The sequence below is a fragment of the Danio rerio genome, chromosome 9 (genome assembly GCF_052040795.2).
Source record: "Danio rerio strain M-AB ecotype USA chromosome 9, GRCz13ab, whole genome shotgun sequence".
Classification (NCBI taxonomy): Eukaryota; Metazoa; Chordata; class Actinopteri; order Cypriniformes; family Danionidae; genus Danio; species Danio rerio.
The window spans coordinates 18,920,235-18,930,077 of NC_141029.1; the positions used below are offsets into that span (position 1 = coordinate 18,920,235).

Below are 9,843 nucleotides of genomic sequence, written 5' to 3' on the forward strand. Positions count from 1 at the left end.
TCTTTTCAACAACATAATGCTTTTTTTCTGTTTTGTTTAAGTAACCATATTATGTAGTAACCAAAATATTTTAACGTGCCAGTAATAATCAAAACAGCTATTAGAACACTATTTGATTTCTCTCCACTTACAGAAACAGATGAATCTACATGTAAATCTGACTGACAAATACACACTCCCTAACTGTATTAGAGCAGAGACAAACATAGTTCACATATAGATGAGAAGTGAAAATTAGAAACTGATTAGAAATTGTTGAAATCAATGCAGCTCAGTGAATGCATTGTAGTTAATGAATACCATCTTCAGTACTTTCCCCAGTAAAAAATAGCTAAGTCCAATGAGATGTAGCATGAATAAAAAGGTGGCTTTATGCTGTAAGCAAGAATAAATATCTTAAAATTGGGTATGATGTTTCTAGGCCATTTGAAGATATTTGCTTTTGTTTTAACTGTAGGCTTGCTTAATTTCAATCAGGTTTACGAAAAGTATATATATATATATATACTTTGCTTTATAATAACTTATCATTAATAAATGATATAAATCATTAATAAACAATGCTTGGCATATTATTTGTTGATATACTGCATATTTAAATACACATGTAAAAAAATTATGTTTATAATAATTTTTATAAACTTAATAAAATACATATGCTGGATAAGTTGGCGGTTCATTCTGCTGTGGCGACCCCAGATTAATAAAATGACTCAGCCGAAAAGAAAATGAATGAATGAATGTTTGCTGTTAATCACAACAATAGATTAGTTGTCCTTTATAATATGCTTCTGGTGAGTTACTCTTATCAGAGATGCCCAAACTAGGGCTTGCGGACCAAAGTTGGCCCCTGCTAACCTATGTTTTGTCTCATTTGAGAAAAGAGGGACAATGATGCGGAGGTGGTTGGGCCAAATATTTGACAGAGATCATCCTTTCGTATTTAATGTAAACTTTTGTTTGTTTGTTTAAAAAATGTACATACTGTCCCTCGACGAGAGAATAATGCAGAAGACATAAGTGAGCAGATCAAGGCAAAGGTGCTGATTAGTGTATTCACCATTGAACTCCATTGTGTTATTAATGGGGTTGTTGATGTTTCAATAAGTTCATTAAAAAATCTTTTATAATTATTATTAAAGTTACTTTAAAATATTTAGGAAATAAATTAGGAAGTTATGCATGATATATTTACCTTAGTTTTTGGCCCTTCCTATGAAAAAGTTTGGTCAGCCCTGCTGTTAAAGAATTGCTTTTGTAGAAATAGTTTTATGAATTGGTGCTCTATATATCATTAATTTTTCCTTTGGCTTAGTCCCTTTATTTATCAGAGGCCGCCATAGCAGAATGATCCTCCTACTATTCCAGCATATGTTTTACACAGCGGATGCCCTTTCCGCTGCAACCCAGTACTGGGAAACACCCATACACACTCACATTCACACACACTCATACACTATGGCCAATTTAGTTAATCAATTTCCCTATATTGCATGTGTTTGGACTGTTGGGGAAAACCGGAGTACCCGGAGGAAACCCATGCCAACATGGGGAGAACATGCAAACTCCTCACAGAAACGCCAACTGAACTAGCCAGGACGCAAACCAGCGACCTTCTTCCTGTGAGGCGATAATGCTAACCACTAAGCCACTGTGCCGCCCCAGCTTTATATCTGTTGTTTTAAAAAAGATATTTTTTGAAGATTGACTGACATTTGATGGTGAAAAATAATGAATACATGTGTAGATAAATATAAGAAAGATAATAAAGTTAAAACTGTATTTTCTTTTCTGCTGAGTGCATTCATACATTGGATTAATGTGTGTCTTATGTGTTAGTTTGCATTAAAAGTTTTATTATTAATAAAGAAGGCATATAGTTTCATATGTTAAAAACAATGGTAAATATCCCCTTTTTCAAATTTTTTTAGATGTACAGTATAAAAAATCATAAGGTATCTGAATTAGCATGTTAAAATACCTTAGGTGTTCATTGTTTTCAGATCCTCGTTACCGCCACTGGCGGTTGGTCTGAACTTCTAAGATCAGCGCTTTCTCTGTTGGTCGGTGAAGTTCCTATTTTCAGCCATGTTATGTTTATCCATGTTGAAAAAATGTGATGTGAATGTTTAAGGCCATGATAATCAAATTATGATCTTTTTTTAGTCACCACATTCATCAACATGATTGTAATAATAAAATTACGGTCAATGTTAAATTGACCAACTACAGGTTAGTGGCTTATTAGAGGCAGTCCTATCATACTTAACAAATAAAAATAAAAGATTTGATTGCTTGCTTTTAAAAGATACCAAGATAACACCAAGACTCAGTTTGAACTCTGAATAACTCGTTTATTTCGTTTTTCAGTCTTGGTTAAGTCTTGCAGTTTCTTTAGCTTAAGCAAGTGTTTTTCTTTAGTATTGATGTGCATTCTTTCTCTCCTTTACATATGAATACTGATGTTGCTGTTACTGATATTTCAACACCTTGTCTGCCAGAATCAAGTTCAGAGCAGGTTTTGTTATTTCATTATTTTTATTGTTGATAGAGATTCACACTGTGAACCAGAAAACACACTGCTTTATGAGGACACTGTGGTTTTTAAGGACACTGTAGTGAACCCATCTGCTACTCTAAGGCTATGTTCAGACTGCAAGGCTTAGTGCTCAAATCAGATTTTTTTTCTCAGATCTGATTTTTTTTTTTTTTTTTTGCATAGCTGTTCACATTGCAGTTATAAACCTGGCCAATATCAGCTTTCCAGTGTGAACAAATCATGGTCCTAAACTGACCCACATGCGCAAAAGCACAACTTACAAAATGTCTAATTATGCTCTTTTTATATTTGCAGTTATAGTGATATTTTAAATCTAACTAAACAATCCTTTTTTTGTTACAGTTTAATGGTTAATGTTTGGTTAATGAGCGTCAGTTGTCATTCAAAAAATATTCAAAATGAACAACCTTAATTTTTGGTGAAGTATTTGCCTAATGTGTTATTGTGCTATACTGCTGAGGAGTAGAGGATGTTTGCAGCATGAACCAGTACAGAATATTGACGCATATCAATTAAAAATGATGTAAAAGTCACATGAATTCCTACATAACCTTTCACACTGCAGTCAGATTGCAAAACCTAAGATCTGTATCTGATTTAATACCACATATGAAAGTGACACAAATTGGAATTGAAAAAATTCAGATTTTTATATGGTTTGTGCTGTTCACACTGTTATGACAACAACAGATCTGAGTCACATGTGGGCAAAAAAATCAGATTTGGGCCACATTTGCAGGCAAATGTGACTTGAATCTGATGTCCTTCACTACAGTTTTTAATGACGTGTGACTTGCATTAACAGGTGAAAATCCGATCTACCTTTTTACACTGCAGACACAAAGGTACGGGTCCGATTCATAGCGGATACATTTCCACAAGGCCTGAATCTGATTTGACTAAATCGGAATCCATGTGATATTTTCCTGTTTACACGTACATGGGCAAATCCGATCTGTGCCACATGGGAGAAAAGAATCTGAATTGATTCACTTGAACCATCTAGTGTAAATGCAGCCTTTCATATGCAGTGTGAACGTAGCCTCTATGTCTCAGAAAACACTGCTTTATGAGGACACTGTGATTTGTTAGGACACTTTGGTGTGTAAATGATTCGTGAACAGTGGTTAAACTGTCATAATGTCCTGTCAAACCACTCTGTCCCTTTAATGCAGTGTGTTGTCAGTGACATCCGTAATGCCCTATTCACAGTGGGTGTCTGCGTTTACATTTGATGGAGTGTGTGTCTGAACCTTCACTTCATCAAACTAACGGCAGCCAACCACATCCTGCTTGAACTGCAATGCAATAAAGGCACGTTATGTTAGTAAATAATGATGTATATACAGATTATTCATACCAGGGCAATTGCCAACATTGATAATAAGCTTTTCTTCGATTTTAACATATGGCTAATAAGAGCTGCACAATTGTAAATAAGTGAGAATCATGATTTTATTTGCTTAGTATAAATAATAAATGTCATGATTCTCCTGTGAGTCTGTAGAACTTTTTTATTTGAAAGACTTACCGGTAAAAATAGAATTTTCAAAAAATATGGCAATAAAATAAGACATAATGCTCTAAACCCAAATATAATGTAATAAAAAATGTCATGTGTAAGAAATATGGTTTTTGCTATTGTATTCTAAAATTAAGATAATATTTGTATTATTATTACTAATATTATTATTGTTATTACAACATATAGTAAAAAAACATAAAAGTATAAATACAAGTTTGTTACTGTTGGCTTAAATGCTAAATTTTGAATAGATTTGGGTTGCTGGACTTTAATAGCCTTTACATTTGTCCTGGTTTTAATGCACAGGACAGGAATGATGTCCGAAATTAACTATTCATAATGCTTAAGTTTAATTGTTATGATAGACACAAATGCTTGCACTTTGTCATTGACTACATAAACAATAAACGCATGTTTTACTGGTAAAATATGAAACTTACATTGACAGGTGAAAATCCGATTTACCTTTTTACGGGTCTGATTCATAGCGGATACCTTTTCACATGGCCTGAATCTGATTTGATTAAATCGGAATCCATGTGATATTTTCCTGTTTACACGTACATGGGCAAATCCGATTTTGTCACATTGGAGAAAAAAATCTAAATTGAGTCACTTGAACCATGCAGTGTAAATGCAGCCTTTCATATGCAGTGTTAACGTAGCCTCTATGAATCAGAAAACAGACTGCTTTATGAGGACACTGATTTGTCAAGACACTTTGGTGTGTAAATGATTAGTGAACAGTAGTTAAACTTTCATAATGTCCTGTCAAACCACTCTGTTCCTTTAATGCAGTGTGTTGTCAGTGACATCAGTAATGCCCTAATCACACCCGTCTCTAAATGTGATTGCAGAATCGTTCTGGTTTAAGATCATGTGGGGGTTGATTAAAGATTGTGACCATTTTGCAATTTATCAAGCCGCTTTAACGCTGTTCTCTGTTAGGGAGGTATAAACTAACGATCTTCAATGTAATTTAGGGAAAGTCACTTGATGAAATTTAAATTGATGGTCAGAGAAAATGTCCAAATACCATGTACAAAATGACCTCAAAAGAGTACTGCTACTAAGTGAAGTTTATTCATAAACTAATTTCGAGAGGATCACGTGCTTATGATTTATCACGGCCAGTCTCGCATTTGCTAATCACTATCTTCCAATCATATGAGCCCTAAGCTACTATAAATAGCCACAGTTTTCAGTTCACTTTATCTTCGTTTGGAATAAGCAGCTTCACCGTAGCTAGCTCCGTTGAAGAACCAACTATAAACCAGCATGGACAACCAAAGCAGCAACAAGCTACAATCTTCAGGATCTTCGTTTGGAAGAACGCTCTGCTCCGCTCATCAACTACAAAAACTACAAAAGCTACAAGCGCTACAAAAGCTACAAGCTACAAAAGCTTCAATCTACAAGCCTCAATCTTCAAGCTACAATCTACAATATACAATCTAAAAGCTTCAATCTACAAGCTACAATATACAAGCTACAGGAACAACAACAACTACTATTACTACCATTTCAAAGAACTACAACTCCAACAATTTCATCAACAGCTTAAACAACACCAAAACCTTCCACTTCAAAGTGCCACCACAACGCATCTGCTGTGTCTTCAACCCTATTTCCCAGCAAGATATCAGACAAAACTCCAAAGCTATTGCAATAAAACAGAACCCTCACCTTCTCCTAGCAGTACACATGCAATCCATCGTTTAACAGATCGTTTGCTTGAATGTGTTCAGCAGAGCAGCAGCTCCAGCCATAAACAATGTTGAATTTGATCAACAAAATGGCCGCCAGGCTTTTTGCACCTTTTGCATGGCCTGACTGAAACTCCTTAAGCCAATAGCTGTAAAGAGAAGCGTCACCATCCAATGAGCTAAAAGACTGGAGATGGTCCCGCCCTCTCTCTTGACTCTGTTTGCAAATACCTTATGAATGAATAGGCCTGACACACTTGTGAATTTAGTTAAGTTAAGATGAAAAAAAAAAATGTATACCCAACCAGCAAATATTGGCAAGCTATTGAAAAACATTATGCCATCAAGCACAGAAGTCCAATTGTAATACGCCAGTGACTCATGTGTTGATATACAAAGCGTCATGTAAGATTATATAGCAAGTCAGTCGGATGCGAAAACGGCAAAGAAACAAACTTCCCACTTGACTGTTATAAATAGAAATTTGCTCAATCTTCAAGAGGTACCAGTTTTCCAGGACCACCAGACAAGCCACATCCCATATCCTCAGCTCTCCATCCATCTGTCATCTCGTGGGGAGACGAACACTCACCCCTACCATCCTTGCACATTGTAGCAATGAAGCTATCGGACCATGCATTAACAAAAGCGCTTCCATTTACAGGCGCCCATGCCCTTATTAAGATGCCTCGCATGGATATCAACTAAAACAATTTTCATGTCTGCCATACTTGTATTATTTTGAAAAGATTTAATTTCTGATTCTCTTTGTTTTTTCTATTTTAGAGATCATGACTGCTGGCTCCAGAAGCTGACCCTCATCCAACCTATTACACTCCACATCCTCTTCACAAAGGATACATTCCATTTTATTATTATTTTTTTTTCACTTTATCTAATCTGTCCTAACCTGCAGTCTGCAACCTCCGAACCTGAAACCGTCGATTATCTTATTAAAAAGAAATCGACAACAACTTCATGATTGGAAAATTCAACGCTCCTCCATTTAATATCTCACGCATTAGCCCCATTGGTGTTGCTACTCAAAAATTTTCTGGCAAAAAGACCTTATAGTCGACCTTTCGTCCCAACACAATTGCTCCTTTTCTAGCATTAACAGCACTATCCCATTAGACGAATTTTGGCTTAACTACCACGACATTGATCAAGCGATCTCTCTCATAAAGATAGCCAGTCGTAACACCTGGCTAGCCAAAGTAGACATTTCCTCTACCTTTAAAATAATGCCAATCAACCCAGTTTTCTGGCACCTTTTTGGCATTTATTGGCGCAATCAATTTGCATGCAACATGCAAAGCAGCCCAAAAATATTTGACATGATGTCAGAAGCTTTATGCTGGATTCTGTCTAATATTTTCGGAATCCCATACCTCATTCACCTTCTAGACGATTTTCTTATTTCCCCCCGTCATCTCCTCCAGCCAAACACCTAGCGACCACCTAGCAGGTTTTCGCTGATCTCGGAAGGACCCAGTACTTCAATCAAATTTCTGGGCATTAATCTAGACTCGCATAAATTCCAAGCATCCCTTCCTAAAGAGGAAATCAATCAAATAATTTCTCTATCCCAAATTTTCCTTAAAAAACAGATTTGCACACAACGAGAACTCCTACCAATTCTCGACCATCTAAATTTCGCTATGCACACCATTCCTTTCATTTCCCACCTCCTTCAATTATCCACCACAGTTCATGGTTTAGAAGAAACAATTTTCTCTCTAAACCCAGTCACGATGAACTCTGCTTATGGATCTCTTTCCTTAAGCAATGGAACGGCTGTTCCTTTTTCTACAGCAACTTGATAGTATCCCCTATTGACATTAACTTATCCACAGACGCTGCCCCTCCAATAGGTTACAGTGGTTACTATAAAGGACACTGGTTTGCCTTAACATGGCCACCCCAATTGTAATTCCATTCCAAAAGACCAATGTTCTTCAACCCTCTTCGAACTCTACCCTATCATCGCAGCAGCCATCCTGTGGGGGGACGAATGGTCTACATCTAGCATTCTCTTTCACTGCGATAACGAAGCTACAGTGCATTGCATTAACAAAGGGCGCTCCGACTCCCAATCGCTCATGCCATTTTTAATATGCCTTACCTGGATATCTGCTAAAAAAAATAAAATAAATAAATAAAAAAATTTAAAAATTTATCATGATTGCTGAACATGTACCTGGTTGCAAAAACCAAATCGCTGACTCTCTCTCTCGTTTATTTTTGCAGAAATCCTGGCAACTGGCCCCGGAAGCAGACCCTTACCCAACACCTGTCCCTCATTATTCAGAAACGATATTGCCATAAACCACCCACTTCATAATCTTCATCAAACTTCTCTATCTCTTATCCTACAAGCAATAGCTCCCAGAACCCTCAATGCATACCTCACAGCATGGAATTCATTCAACAATTCCATACCATGCTAGACAACCCATTACACTCAAAATCCTTACCTCATGCATCTACACCCTCCGTAAAGGTTACATTTCCTCCCATACAGCCCGCACCTTAGATGCTATGTTCAATTTAGCAATTTTTGGGTTTCTTAGATGTTCTGAATTAACAGTTACATCCAAATTTAACCCTCTACTCCACCCCACCATCTCAGATCTAGCTTTGCAAGACAGGGAAACTATCTCTTTCCTTATCAAACAAAGCAAAACAGATCAATTCCAGAGAGGACACTCTATCCTTATTTTCAATATACCTTCGCCTACACACCCATTCCAAACCCTCCTAGCCTACCTTAACCTAAGAAAATCTCAAGAGGCTAACCCATTGGCCCCGCTTTTTACTGATGACGCTAACCGTCCAGTATACAGCCACTACAGCAGCCTCTAACGGGCTCTCACACCATCAGATCCAGACCCTTGGTCGCTGGTCTTTTGAAGCTTTTAAATCTTACATACGCCTCAGTAAATACCACCTTAAGAAAGCCCAACAGGCTTTAACCAACCCCCAAGCACCTCCTCCCACGGCTCCAACTCAAAAAGGTGTCTAACAGAGCCTCGACTCTCGCAAGAGTCATCCAAACCAAACCCTGCAGAAGCCCAATTGTCCACCCATGGCACCCTTACATGTTTGCCAAGGACTCCCTCAAGGGCCATTGCAGTTAGCATCTTCTGCAATCACCAATAGCTATTTACAGATGCAAACGTTTGTATCCACATGTTCTTTGCGCATTTACTGCGTTTGTACATATGTATTATATTTGTGCTTGTTCCCTTCTTCCAACTTTTCCAAATCTTTTATCCCTATAACCCTACTTTTCAGCCTCTTGTTCCTTTCTTCTCTACACTCCACTCCCAACTAATTTATTCTACACTCTACCTCTAACAATCTTTTTTTCTCCTTCAGACACCCGAAGGGGCCCCCTTGAGCTCCAACTCTCGACCATTCGGCCATAGTCCTTTCTTCTTCATGCTGCTACCTATTCTTTTCCGCCTAGACTCTATCTCTAAGCTCCAACCCCCGCAGGAGTCCGCTCAAGCTAAAACTTCTTCACTCTACTTCAACTACCTCTCTTCTCCTTATTGACTCCCCCTCTAGCTCTGACCCCCGCAGGGGTCGCTCCGAGCCCCAACTCTCGCAAGAGTTACCCAGAACCCTCTCTTCTACACACTGCTACCTATCTCCTCCTATCTGCACTCTACCCTCAAGCTCTGACCTCCGCAGAGGTCGCTTCGAGCTCCAACTCTCGCAAGAGTTACTCTCTTCCACTCACTGCTACCTATCTCCTCCTATCTACACTCTACCCCCAAGCTCTGACCTCCGCAGAGGTCGCTCCGAGCTCCAACTCTCACAAGAGTTACCCAAAATCCTCTCTCCCACTCACTGCTGCCTATCTCCTCCTATCTGCACTCTAACCTCAAGCTCTGACCTCCACAGAGGTCGCTTCGAGCTCCAACTCTCGCAAGAGTTACTCTCTTCCACTCACTGCTACCTATCTCTTCCCATCTACACTCTACCCTCAAGCTCTGACCTCCACAGAGGTCGCTTCGAGCTCCAACTCTCGCAAGAGTTACTCT

General features: G+C 38.2%; 1 long non-coding RNA gene across 1 annotated transcript in view; it reads left to right on the plus strand.

Annotated features, from left to right (window-relative positions):
* The window catches only part of LOC137490345 (uncharacterized), a 253,142-nt gene extending 245,213 nt beyond the window's left edge, over positions 1-7,929 (plus strand). The window contains exon 4 of the long non-coding RNA XR_015499311.1: positions 6,578-7,929. This is a non-coding gene — a long non-coding RNA (uncharacterized LOC137490345). The remainder of the gene's footprint in view (positions 1-6,577) is intronic.
* The last annotated feature ends 1,914 nt before the right edge of the window (positions 7,930-9,843 follow it).